The sequence below is a fragment of the Ursus maritimus genome, unplaced genomic scaffold (genome assembly GCF_017311325.1).
Source record: "Ursus maritimus isolate PB19 unplaced genomic scaffold, ASM1731132v1 scaffold_9, whole genome shotgun sequence".
Lineage (NCBI taxonomy): Eukaryota > Metazoa > Chordata > Mammalia > Carnivora > Ursidae > Ursus > Ursus maritimus.
Genome location: NW_024427107.1, coordinates 80453679 through 80467985, shown reverse-complemented (window position 1 = coordinate 80467985; position 14307 = coordinate 80453679). Strand labels below are relative to the sequence as shown.

The 14307-nt window shown below is 47.6% G+C and overlaps 1 protein-coding gene across 3 annotated transcripts in view; it reads right to left on the bottom strand.

Moving 5' to 3' along the window:
- PPP1R16A (protein phosphatase 1 regulatory subunit 16A) overlaps positions 1 to 14145 on the bottom strand; it is a 39963-nt gene extending 25818 nt beyond the window's left edge. For 2 of the 3 annotated variants that reach the window (XM_040626015.1, XM_040626014.1), the window contains exon 1: positions 14032 to 14102. The gene's annotated coding sequence lies outside the window, so the exon portion shown is untranslated. Of the gene's footprint in view, positions 1 to 14031 lie in introns of all 3 variants that reach the window. The other variant, XM_040626013.1, reaches the window with a different exon arrangement.
- Between the last annotated feature and the right edge of the window lie 162 nt (positions 14146 to 14307).

Below are 14307 nucleotides of genomic sequence, written 5' to 3'. Positions count from 1 at the left end.
AGAGCTCGCTTGTTCCAGGTTGCAATTCCCTGCTGTTCCCGAATAAACCCATTTTCGCTGGTAAAATAACTGGCAGTTTTATTTTTAAGGTTAACATTACTTGGTGATCAGAAGTGAGCTCCAGAAGACTCCCGACAGCTCCGAGGCTGCTGGGCAAACAGGTGTCTGTACCCACAGAGCCAACTGAGCCACCCTAGAGTTTGAGGGGATGTTTTCTCCTAGATTTCAAGCTCTGCTCTCCATGCTTTTTGCAAGATGTGTTTTAAGGCCTTGTTTTTTTCTGAGAATACCTATTTAGTCTTCAGTCCAACTCCTATTTGGAACTGGACTGCTCTATTGCAACCATGCTGGCCTTTGGTCTGAGTTCTCCTGCAGCTGGGCTATTCCTGTTGAAACTGTGCACTTTAGGGATTGTTCTCTTTGCTCTAGAGAAAAACCACTAAGAAACTGGATCCCAGTGATCAAAATGCTTCGAGGGTGTCCTCCTACAGGGACTCTCCCGTTTTACATTTAAATAACTATGGTCTCTCCACATGCTCATTGATAAGCAAATGGCCTGACTTACCCAAAAGTAATTTAGAACATTAATGGCCATTATGCGGAGAAAGGAAGGGAAGGAGAGAGGAAAGGAGGAAGAAAAAGGGGAAAAACCTGAATGGGACGCATATTTTAAATGATTATTTTGAGGCTTCCAAATGTTTTCAGGATTCTAAGTATGCCTCCTTGAAAAACACTATTTCTGAATTAACTGAGCCAAACAAACAACTGAAAGGAGTCAAAATGGCTTCTGAGGCCTTCTGTTCCCAGACACACAGCGACTACCTGTGCTCAGGCCTCACCTCTGGTGCTGTTTTCCTCTATTCTCTCTGCCAAACTTCCTTTTTCTCTGAACCTCTCCTGAACCCATTAAAACCTGCCCCTTTACAGTTAAGTCTTCTTGGGCGCCTGGGTGGCTCAGTCAGTTGAGTGTCAGACTCTTGATTTTGGTTCAGGTCATGGTTTCAGGGTCGGGAGATGGAGCCCCGCGCCAGCTCCATGCTGGGTGTGGAGCCTGCTTAGGACTCTCTCTCCCTCTCCCTCTGCCCCTACCCCTCCCCACCTATGACCATACTCTAAATAAATAAATAAATAAATAAATAAATAAATAAATAAATTTAGAGTTAAGTCTTCTGGGGCGCTTGGCTGGCTCAGTTGGTAGAACGTGAGACTCTTGATCTCGGGCTTGTGAGTTAGAGCACCAAGTCAAGCAGAGAGATAGATTAATTAAATTTAAAAATAAATAAAGTTAAGTCTTCTGAGACTCTAAATAAACCCTGGGTGCCTGGGTGGCTCAGTCGGTTAAGTATCTGCCTTCTGCTCAGGTCATGATCATGGGGTTCCCCGCTCAGTGGAGAGCCTGCTTCTCCCTCTCTCCCTCTGCTGCTCCCCACAGCTCCTGCTCTCTCTGGCTTTCTGTTTCTCAAATAAATAAATAAAATCTTTATAAACGAATAAATAAATAAACCCCAAGTTTCTGATGTTCCCTAGACTAAGGCCAAACTGTGAGCCATAGTTAGAGTGTCCTAATGTGACTGAAGACCCTCCAGGGACTGCGGAAGAATTTCACACAGTTACCCAAACTTACTACCTGGTCTCTCAGATTCTTACCAATCAGGCCCCATGTTATTCGCGAGAGCCAGGCAAAATACTGGATGAAGATAGCCGGAAGGGAACATCCGGAAGGGGTTTTACAGCAACGAAACCCTAACTTTGGGCAAGATGGGAAGAACACTAGCTAGAAATCTCTACAGAGCAACAACAGAAGATTTTCCCAAGTCTGTTGACTGGAACAAAATTCATGCATGTACACAAAAGCCTGACAAACCTGTTCATAATGACGATCCACTCCAAATTGTCTTTAAAGAAAATTCTGGTCTTCCTTTAGATGCTAGGTCCACCCAGGGAGCCCTGAATTCCATGTTTACAAACAGGCCGATCCAGGTCTTTCTGCTTTAGTTGAGAAGACCAGGATGGAACTATGTCAATTCCAGATTTAATCCGGCAAACCACACCATTCACATGCTGGATGAGTCCACATAAAAGAAAGACCAATTCTTTTTTTTTTTTAAGATCTTTTTTATTTATTCATTTGAGAGAAAGCCAGAGAGAGCACAAGCAGGGGAGAGGCAGAGCTGGAAGCCCAACATGGGACTTGATCCCCGGACCCAGAGATCTCGACCTGAGCCGAAGGCTGATGCCCAACCATCTGACCTATTCAGGCACCCGACCAATAAAATTCTTAATTTTCAACTCCGGGACAGCAAGGTCCCTAAACAAACCAAACCACTCTGGTTTCTGCTGTTGTTGCAAAGAGCCAGGACATTGGTAAAAAGACTGTGACACACTGACACACTCCAGCCAGCCTTTCGAGTGTCCTACTTCCCAGTGGTGGGGCTCCGAGGAGCCACTCTTCAGAGCCCTCCCTCATAACCAGCTTGGAGAAACCGTCGCCCGATCAGAAACGAATCTCTGTCCTTACTGACAGCAACCCCACTGCTATAAAGCAGTCCCTGCCTCGAAGTCCTAAAACAGTTCAAATAGTGGGAACTTCCAATGAACCTCAACGGGTTCCTGTCTTTGAACCTGTTCCCTTTGTCTAGGCCCTTTGAGAGATATGCACCCTTTTCTCCTTAGTCCCTCTACCCCTATTCATTATTGGGCTGAGGTCTTAGAAAACTGTCGTGCCAGAATCTCTTTCTCATAAAGGGGGGAAATGATTCCAGGATTTGACAAGAGTAATCAAAATAGCCAACCAGGGGAATTAAACGACCCTTTGCTATCTTTTATATGCTCTGTCTCTTACTATAGCTACCACCCTCCTTATGGGTAAAAACCTCAACTGATACTGGCAGAATCCACAATGCACCTCCCATCAAGATTCAAACAGATCCCTCAAAACCTCTCCGCAGAATTAATCAATACCTAGAAAGAAGCTCTTTTAAGGCATCAAGCCCATAATAGATTACAAGGCTCAGGGCCTCATTATCCCCTCACTAGTCCCTGGAATGCCTCCTGTTACCTGTGAGAAAACCCAAGCACCACAGGAAGGAAGTCTGTCCAGGACGTCCAAGCAATAAATAACATCGTTTTTGCTCAGCACCTTCTTGCTCCTAATCGCCACGTGCCGACATCCATTCGCACTGAGAGCAAAGTTCTCACTGTAACTGACCGGTGTGGTGCATCTCCAGGTGAGCAGAAGAGCCAGGATCCGTTTCTCTTCACTCGGGAAGAACAGCAGTCCCCCTGGGCAGTAACACCCCAGGGCTACAGAAGGTCCTTCCTACTTTTCACAACCCTTAAAAGCTAATTTGGATGATGGAAAGTTTCCTGCAGGATCTACTTTATTATAATACGTAGATGATTTGCTTCTCTGCTCCCCTTCCCAAACCTCTTCACAGGAGACAGCACCCACATGCTAAAACTTTGGGCCTTAAAGAGACATAAAGTCTCCCCACACACACCCCGCAAAAAACCCACAGTTTGCTTAAACTCAGGTTCAATACTTTGGGATCTGATCTTGAAACAAAGACTACACCTGTATCCAGACAAAACCCCTCATGACTGCTTCATGCTGAGATCACCTTGGGACCCCCCATGACAATGGGCAGGAAGCTACTGTGCTGACGGCAGATTTATTTATTTATTTATTTATTTATTTATTTATTCATCCTCTTATTTAAAGGATGAAAACAGGGTGCCGGACTGGGCTCCGCTGGTGGAGCTCAGGACTCTTGATCTCAGCGTCATAGGTTTGGAGCCCCATGTTGGGTGTAGAGATCACTGAAAAAATTTTTAAATCTTTAAAAAAAAAAAAAAGGATGAAAACGTTAAGTATGGTGCTGGGCACGCTACTGAAATCACTGAGAGGGCACTCTGACCTCTGGTTACTTCAACACACACTCTGTCCACGCCCTTAATCTAGCGTGTACTTCAGCCAACGGTAAAACCATAAACGTTTATACCAATGGCTGCTGTGCCTTTGAGGTAGTTCGTGACTTTGGAATGTTATGGGAACAGAGAAGTTTCCTCACCTACAATGGGGATAACATTTAAAATGGCTCCTATGTCCAAAATGCATTACACGCTATACTTTTGCTGGCCACTCTGGCTATTATTAAGGTTCCTGGGCATTCCAGATGCGACTCCCTGGACGCCAAAAGGAAACCACCTCACCACTTTTCCATCAAAAAAAACGCTGCTTTCAAGGAAACCAGTAGCCAGACCTCTGTCATGGTCCAAAGGGATATTCTCCCAAATGATAATTTGGAAAAGTTGACAAGAGATATCCAAGAATTGGCCCCAGATATGAAATCTCGTAATTATTGGCTCAATAAGAAAATAATTCTGGTTTGGACCAAATAACAATCCGGACCCACCAGAAATTCTAAAATGCGTGCTACTCCCCTCCGTACATGCATTAAACCATCGGTCTACTGTCAGAATGACAGCATTCATGAACCAATATTGGTGGGGAAATAGGAAAAAGGATGCAGTAAGTGCCCACCTTGCTTTTCCCACCAAAGTATCCCAAGGAAACCTGCTGGCACAAGTGACTTTCAGACAGCTTTCCCATCTCACGGGTATAAATATGTTTTAGTCATGGTTTGTATGTTTTCTCACTGGACTGAAGCTTGCTCTTTTAAACAGGCCAATGCTTCTTCTGTGGCTAAAATTCTGTTAGAAAGGATTACTCCTATCCAGGCCCCCCCCCCCCCCGAACTTCAGAGTGATCAGGGAACTCATTTTACTAGTCAGGTGCTGTGACAGCTCTGTGCTGTTCAGCCAGCTTTACGACACTCACTATGCACACCATCCTCAATCCTCAGGGTTAGCGGTATGTACTAACAGCACTATTAAGACCAAATGCACCATCTGTACACCGACCCTCCAAATACCTTGGCTAAAAGCACTGCCATCAGTCCTTCTAAAGCTCAGATCCACTCCCTTGGGAACTCACAGATTCTCACCCTTTGAGGTAGTCACAAGATGTCCAATGCACTTGGCTTCTCCTTCCCTTGACCCACAGTTGATAAAAGCAGGTATGTTTCAATATTGTAAAGGCCTAATTGCTTCCATTAAAAGTAAACATGCACGGCACCTGGCAGGTGGCTCAGTCAGTGGAGCGTCTGCCTTCGGCTCAGGTCATGATCCCAGGGTCCTGGGATCCAGCCTCACCTCAGGCTCCCTGCTCAGTGGGGAGTCTGCTTCTCCCTCTCCCTCTCCCCCTCCTTGTGCTTTCGTACATGCTCTCTCTCTCTCTCTCAAATAGATAAATAAAATCTTAAAAAAAAAAAAAAAGGAACCATGCTTTGGGGCGCTTGGCTGGCTATCAGTAAAGCATGTGACTCTTGATTTCGGGGTTATAAGTTTGAGCCCCATGTTGGGTGTAGAGATTACTTAAATAAAATCACTAAAAAAAAAAAAAAAAAAAAGTAACCATGCTTTGATAGAGCAGTCTTTTCACAGTACATTCCCAGGAGACAATGACCTGAAGCATCACACCTTGCAAACTGGAGACTTTGTCTGTTGGAAAAGACTTTTCAACCTCTCTGAAAAGGCCCTTATCAGATACTGCTATCCACCCATGTGCCACCAAACTCTGAAGAATAGACTCTTGGATTCATGAGATCCACCTAAAGAAAGCACCAGAACCTGAGGGGCCCCTCACCATATCTGGTGACCTGGAAGTAAAAAGCCCCCAGAACTGAAGCGGACATCTGACGAGAGAGAGAGAGCTTTCCCAAGATGTCCAGACTAGGCCCCTATACCTCTTTCTCACTATTGCTTCTTATTTCTCTTTCAGGGAAAGACAATGCCCTTGTCTGCATTTCCCAAACCCTTACAAAAGGGGGAAACCTCTTCTATGATTACGGCCTTTTGGAAACAACGTCATCACGATCCCATGATAAACTAATTTTCAATTGCTTTTTCTGAAGTGTTAGAAGGTTCAGAGTAACAAAAGTCTTCTTTCATCTGAAATAGTAACTCACTTTGGCTTTTTATTCAAATACCAATCTCTGAATTCGCAATCTTATAGGCTGTATTATTTGTAACACGTTTGGTTCCAAACAGTTCTTTTGAGATAATAATTGTTTTAAAACATCTTCGAAGTTTTGCTGTTTTGCACAAAATTCATCAGCTATTGTTTCATGTTTATGCCTGCACTACCTCTTCCCAAATGCAGCTAGTTAATTCTTTCAGCTCGTTCCTGCAGGACCCACTACTCTGCTTCCATAATCACTTACACAGAGACTTCCAGGAGGCATATGTGACTCTGGGTTTGCCTCTGTGGGGAGAACCCTCGTCTCCTAAGTCTGAGTAAGTGCCCATAAATATTTCAGTTGGCTACTTTCCGACCTAGAGTCCTGGTTTAGAACCATCGTACAATAGGGGCGCCTGGGTGCCTCAGTTGATTGTGCGCCTGACTCCTGGTTTCGGCTCAGGTCATGATCTCATGGTCATGGGATCTAACCCCGTTGAGCCCATCTGTCAAACTTTTTAAAAACCAGTGTGCCCAATAAGGTGATGCTGGTTGTGCTTCAGGATGATCTCCAACACTTAAGCCCTTAATAAATATGGACTACGGATGGAAAGTGCCTGACAGTCCTCCCTCCTAACATTCCTTGTTACTCAACTGTGGCCTTAAATGGTTTCCACATACTGTGCAGTTTTCTTCCTGCCCAGACATGACAACCAGGAAAGGTCCTCCCTGGTACTGAGTGACAAACCAGTAAATATGGAGAATCTGCCTCTTGATTAGTGATGCTCTCAAAGAAAGATCTTAATCAAAAGGGGAAATATGAAGATCACTTTATAAAGGCAAAGTTAGTTTAGAATGCAGTCCCAAGGCCAGCAGAGGAGCTCTCACGCCCTACCACTCCTTGTCAATTGCACACCCATCCGGAAGAGACGTACCTAGCACAGTGATTACGCGGTTTACTACCCCACCAGGACGAAGGTTTCCTTCTCCCCCTAGCAACAGCCCAACCAATGAGAAGCCATTATACTTAGAACTCCCAGTTTACTCCAATGGGCTTTCAGTTTACAACAGCACCTCCCAGCTCCCCTACTCCTCTATAAAACAGCTTTTCTTTGCTCTGCTCTGTTCTCTCCTTCATTGTGCAGACTTGCCTGGGGCTTTGTCCCAGACTGCAGTTCTCTGTTATACCCAAATAAATGCATTTTTACTGTCAAAATACATGGCAGTTTTACTTTTAAGGTTAACACAAAGACCCAAATAAATGTAGAAATACACCATGCTATATATTGTTAAAATGCCAATTCTCCCCCAAATAGATCTAAAGCTTCACTACAATCCCAATCAAAATCCCAGAAAGCCTTTTGGAAAAACTGACAAGCTAATTCTAAAATTTATATAGAACTGCTTAATATCTTGAAGAGCCAAAATGATTTGAAAAACAGAAGCCAAGTTGGATAACTTATATTACTCGATCTTCAGACTTATTATAAAGCTATAATAATCAAATCTGTGGGATATTAGCATAAGATCAATAGAATAGAAAATCCTGAAATATACCTACACATATACTATCGATTCGTTTTCAACAAAGGTCTTAAGGTAATACAATGGGGAGGAGGGTCCTCAAAACATGGTGCTGGAATGACTGCATATCTGTACGTAAAACTGATCCCTTACCTCTACTCTCACCATAAAGAAAAAAAATGGACAAACTGGACTTCATCAAAATTAAAAGTGTCTAGGGGCACTTGGGTGGCTTAGGGGTCGAGCATCTGCCTTGGCTCAGGTCCTGGGATCCTTTGGTCTTGCTCAGCGGGGAGTCTGCTTCTCCCTCTCCCTCTCCTACTCCCCTTGCTTGTGCTCTCTCTCTGTCAAATAAATAAATAAACAAAATCTTTAAAAATTAAAAAAGAAATTTAAAGTGTCTGCTGTTTAAGACATGGGTAAGAGAGCTGCCTGGATGGCTCAGTTGGTTAAGCGTCTGACATCAGCTCTGGTCATGATTTCAGGGTCCTGGGATTGAGCCCCACCTCAGGCTCCCTGTTCAGCTCGGAGTCTACTTGTCTTTCTCCTTCTGCCGCTCCCTCCTGCTCGTATGTGCGACCTCTCTCTCTCAAATAAATAAAATCTTTTTAGAAACTGGGTAAGAAAATTAAAAGGCAAGCCATATTTGCAACATACATATATATAGATACCTATCGATCTATAGATATCTATCTATATCTAGCAAAGGACTTGCATCCTGAGTATGTAAAGAATTCTTAAAACTTGATAAAATAAACAATCCGTATTTTAAGGGCAAAAGATTTGAACAGACGCTTCACAAAAGAAGATATACAAATGGTCAGTAAAATATGCCCAGGAAAAGATGCTTGACACCACTTTCATTGGAGAAATGTAAATTAAAGTTGAAGTGAGCTACCACCTCACGTCCACGAGAATGGCAAAACTTTTTAAAAGGATGGCAATACTTAATGAAAAACATGGAACAGGTAAATGATACAACCGTTCTGGTGAACAGTTTGGAGCTTTCTTATACAGTTACACACACTTCAACCCATCATTTCCATCATTTCCGCCAACAGAAACAAACATATGTCCACATAAAGACTTTTATGCATGAATATTCGCAGCAGCTTTATTCCCAATAGCCCCAAAGTGGAAAGAACCAAAATGTCCATTAGTAGACGCACATATCGATTAGATGGTGGTGTATCTGTACAGTGGAACCACTCAGCAAGAAAAAGAGAATGAGCCACTGGTGCCTGCACCAACCCGAATTTCCAAAACATTCTGTCTGGTGAAAGAAATCAGACACAAAGTGTTCATTCTGTAGAATTCCATTTATGTGAATTTCTAAGAAAGGGACACTGAATCTACAGAAAAAGCAGATCGGTAGTTGCCTGGGGCCCAGTGGAGGGAGGACTGACCCCAGAGGGGAACGACAGAACTCTTGAGGGATGAGAGAAATGTCCTACATCTGGATTATGGTGGTGTTCACAAACGTACCTCTACCAAAACTCACTAAACCACACACTTAAAATAGGTGCATTTTACTGTATGTAAATTATACTTCCATGAAGTTTGGTGTAAAAAAAAAAAAAGTACACATTTCAAGTTTTACCGTCTACAGCCTGCATGGTCTGGCCCCTGCTCACCTTGTCACCTCCTTGCACACCTCCTCTCCACTCCCTACTCAACACTGGCCTGCTTCCTCTTCTACACCTTGGAAACCTCCAGCTCCAGGGACCACAGTGGCTGGGAGCTGAGCCTAGAACCAGACGCTGGGTTTGAAATGGCAGGAAGCTGAGGAGACGGGTCAAGTCTCTTGACCTCTTTCCCTCAGTTTCTTTATCTGTAAATGGAATGATAATCGTACTTTCTTTATAAGGTTCTTATGAGGATTCAATGAGTTAACATAACAGTATTTTTGGTATCTAGCACAGGGGTTGGCATACTACTGCCTGCCATCTGTTTTTGTATGGCCCATGAGCTAAGAATGGCTTGTGCATTTTTTTTTTTTTTAGATTTTATTTATTTGACAGAGAGCAAGAGAGAAAGGGGGGAGGTGCAGAGGGAGAGGAAGAAGCAGGCTCCCTGATATGGGACTCAATCCGAGGACCTGGAGATCATGACCTGAGCCAAAGGAAGACACTTAACCAACTGGGCTACCCGGGTGCCTCACTATCCAGCTTTTCACAGGAAAAAAAAACAACCCTGCCGACCCCTGGTCTATCACGTGTTTATTTGATGCCATCATCTTCATCATCACTCCCACTTTGCTGTTCCTTGTGTCTGGAAAGTTCTTCCACCAGATCTTAGGATAACTCATTCCTTTTCTGTAACTCACGTCACAATTTAAATATTACCTACTTAGAGGTCTTCTGTGGTTACCTTGTCACTCTCCTATGTTTTCACCCTAATTGTTTTTTAAAGATTTTATTTACTTATTTATTTGACAGAGAGAGAGAGAGACAGAGAGAGCGCACGAGCAAGTGGGGAGGTGCAGAGGGAGAAGCAGACTCCCTGCCAAGCAAGGAGCCTGATGCAGGATGCAATCCCAGGACCCCGGGATCATGACCTGAGCCAAAGGCAGATGCTTAGCCACCCAGGTGTCCCTCTTTTTTTTTTTTTTTAAGATTTATTTATTTGAGAGAGAGACACGTGGAGGGCAAGCACACCTGCATGTGGGGGAGGGGCAGAGGGAGACTCTCAGGCAGAATCCTCGCAGACCTCGATCTCACAACCCTCAGATCATGACCTGAGCTGAAATCAAGAGTCAGCTGCTTAACAGACTGAGCCACTCAGGCTCCCCACCTTGCTCTAATTTTTGACATGACATTTACTGTGTCCTTCCCTGCTGTGTCCTCAGAGCTGACTGAGCCTAGTGCCTGACTTGTAGGAAGTGCTTAATAACTGGGTTCCTGGCACTGGGGGCTAGTACAGACTGTAACCCAGGAGCCTCTGAGCTTGTGGGTGAGCTGGTCTGATGGAAAAGACCATCACTCAGCTGCACCTACAGGTGTGTCAGGGCTGGAAAAATGGGAGGTCCATCAGTAATGGCAAGGCTCTGTCCTGTGCCGTCGCACAGGGAGGGACACTCAAACCTACTTACTGGACAGTGGGAGGGCTCTGCAGGAAACCGACCCTTCATCTGAGGCCTGGAGGCTCCTAAAGGGTCACCTGCATCCACACCATCCTCCCTTCCTTCCAAGACAGGAAAATATTCGGGAGGCAAGGGCAGGGTGTGAAGCTTACACAACATACCACGAAAAATCAACAAAACCACAAAGGTCATATCAAAGAATGGCCCAAGCCTCAAGGAATCCTGGCATGGCAAGACAGGGATGAGCATGGAGCACAGGATTCAGGCTCTTCAAGCCACTTCACAGGGCAACCACCCAACCCTCCACCTGCACTCTGCAGCCCAGCCCCCTCCTATATGCCTGAGACCTTGAAGATGTCAGTCACTCCTCTGCCCACGTCTACAATCTCCATAATCTTTCTGGATCTCCACGGACCCCCCCATTCAAGCTAACCCTAACCCTCCACCTCCCCCACACACTCCTCTCCCTCACACGGAAACTTCTTTGAAGACTTGTCTGCAGGCTCCATCCCCATGGCCTCACCTCCCATGCGCTCCTCTGCCAGTACCAATCTGTTCAATCTTTGGATTCGTCATAGCTGCCAAGAAAGCCCAGAATGCAACATCCACCATCAGACCTTATCATAACTGCCCTAAAAGTGTTCCTGGCAGTTGAGCTCCTCATCCTCCCTGGGACCCTCACCCCTGGGCTTCTGTAAAGCTAAATGGTCCCATATCTCTGTCCTTCTCTCAGCCTGCTGTGCTGATGAGGCCCTGCCCAAGGCCACAGAGCTTGGAAGGGGTGGGGGGAGGTTTGATCTCTCCCTTCCACCATCATACGGGTTCAGTATGGTGGCAGCATGACACACACATAGAAGAGTGCTCAGGGGTCAGGTGAGGGGGACAGAGGATGGGGGCTAGTCAGCAAAGGCAGATGAGTGTTACTCAGAAGTCTGTGAGGAGGGATTTCAATAAGGAAAGTACAAGAATCAGATTTGCATTTCAGATCAATCACTCTAAAATGAGAAGGATGGGGACAAGGGGCTAAGACAGAGCCAAGACCAGTCAGGGGAAGTGCTGTAATCCCAGAGAAACAAAGAGCCACAGAGGCAGGTTATTTGGTGGAAGGGATGGACAGGAAGGGCCAGAATCAAGGATATTTAGGAAGAAGTTCTCAGAGAACCTGGAGCTGAGGGGAGAGCCTCCCAGATGTGCTGCTTTGGCTAACGAGTAGATCATGGCAGAGGCCCCAGGGTGGGATGCTGCAGAGAGCAAGATGGAGCCATTCAAGCAGGAGAACTGTGTCAAGCAGTGACACAAGCAGGTAAAGGTACTGCAGCCACGAGATCCTGCCACGTCCAGCATCACCGCACTCTCCAGCACTGACAACCAGCACAAGCAGAGGACGTCTGCTGGGCCCCAAGACCGGTTAAATCCCTTTAAAAGGGGAGGGTTTTTGCAGCAAACTCTCAGATTCTTCGGACCTGACCCCTGTAGACAGACAGACCCCCTCAGTCTGACCACTTCAGAAACGCAGCTGCTGCCCATGGCTCTGGCTGGTTGGTCTCCAAACAGGACCGAGATGCTTCCCTGCTTGAACATAAGAAGCAGTAAGTGACGTGAGCTGACCCGGACCTGCCTAAGACCTCATCTCAGCCGCCGCCCACAGACTGACTTCATGTTTGGTTCGTGAACTCCCTACCCCCCTGTTATCTTGTTTGCTGTGTGCCCTATAAGAAGCCAAGTTAATCACATGGTGAAATGTCACTGCGTTTGGAATCCTAAACCTGCTTTATATTAACCTTGCTTTATGATTGAATAAAGCTGACATTGTGGAAAGACATGACTCGTGTGTGCGCCTTCACAGCATGTTCAGGACAGGTGCTCTCAGGGTGCTCTGAGAAATGAGTCAGTTGTGATGTTTCCTCATAAGAAGCCAACAACATTAACTGCTAATCTTGAGTGTCTTCCGGTGACCAGGAAGAGTGAGGACACATCAACTGCTACCATTGCCATCAAAGTCCACCCAGCCAAATACCTCCCTTTTTGGTGTGCTAGGTCACGGGAGGTTAGGAGGCTCACCTCACACTGAAGTACCAAAACTGCACACAATGGAGACAAGCTGCTAATAGAGACCAAAGACCCAGAAATCCCTAGAACACAGAATCCCAATATTGAGTTCACACAATCAGGAACCCTCTTCCCAGGTGCCTGCCAGCCCTTTGCTGGCAGGGGAGACCAAAGTCCGGGCACACCCCAAGCAGGTGAGAGAGGAGGCCAGGACCGAACAGTGGAGCCAGGGGAGGAGGCTCCAGCCAAAGGGAGGAAATCCAGCCCGTGCATAGGGAGGGAAGGAAGGAAGGACCTTCTAAAGCTTCCCCACCTCAGCTCTGAACAAGAGCTTGGGGAGCAAGGAAAGGGGACACATCCATCACAATGAGGAGCCCAGAGCTAGGCTTTGTGCAGGCTTCTTCAGGCAGCCCTTCCAGAACTTGGTCCCAGGGCCCCAGGTTGGGGCTCTCCTCACTGCCCCTGAAGTGAACTAGGCAGCACAGCCAGGAGCAGAGGCCCCTTTACATTTCTGGGGTTCAGGACAACCCCAATCCCGCCCCGGGAGAACAAGGAGGAGCAAAGACACCCATGAGGGCTCACTGCTGGACCAAGACAGGGACTGAAAGAGCAACGTCGTGCCCTCGCAGCCAGCTCCACCCCCAAGTTAAAGATCCAAGAAGAAAAGCAAGGCCAGACCTCTGAGGAGGGATAGCCCTTCTCTGGCGTCCATAAACCTGGAATGACTCCATACATGCCTCGGCTCTCTGCACCCATGGAGATTAATCCCATGGCTGCCTCAGCCCCTGCTCCAGGGCCTTGAGGGGACCCAACCAGTCCTGGATACTCCCCCACAGGCCTGGAGCACGGGGCCGGGCACTGGGACACGCTAGTGCTCCTCGCTCTGACCCTGGTCTGAGAGGTGGCGCCCAGAATCCCCACACGGGAGGTCACCGGAACCCCGGAGAGCCTCCAGTTTCTCGTCTGGCCTCGCTCCAAAGCCCACACAAAGCCTGGGCATGTCCCTTCTCGGCCAGCCCGAATTTCCCGGCTGCAGATTCGGAGATGTCTAGCGCTGCCGACCTGACCAACAGGTTGCAAAAATGAAAACAACTCCACACACAGATCAAGGGGAAAAGCCCTCGGGGGGCTCTCACTTCACAGGCTGCCACCCGAGAAGCCGCTCCCGACCCGTGGCACCCCGCGCCCAGATGGGGCCTGCTGAGACTCGCGCCCCGGCGCCCGCCTCCCCGAGGGCCGGCCGGGCAGGGCTCCCGAAGACGCCCCGCTCAGCTCTGCGCCCTCCGCGCCCCCCGCCGCCTCGACCTCCCCGGCCGGCCTCCTCTCCCGCCGCAGACCCCGGAAGTGCCCCCCTCACCTTCCGCCTCGCGCACAGCGCCGCACGGCAGCCGATCGGTAGCCATCCACCGCCCCGTCCGCCCCGCGCTCCTCTGGGCGCCGCGGGGGCGGAGCCCCGCGCCCGGCTCTCGCCATGGCAACGCTACACTTCCGGCCCGCGCGGCCCGGAGCCGGAAGCCGCGGCTCCCCACGGGAGCCTGAGGGCGTGGCCGAGCTGCCAGGGGGCGGGGCCTGCCCCGAGAGGAAAGCTGCCGGCGGGGCTGTGTGAGCCTCTCAGTTTGCGGGGGGGGGGGGT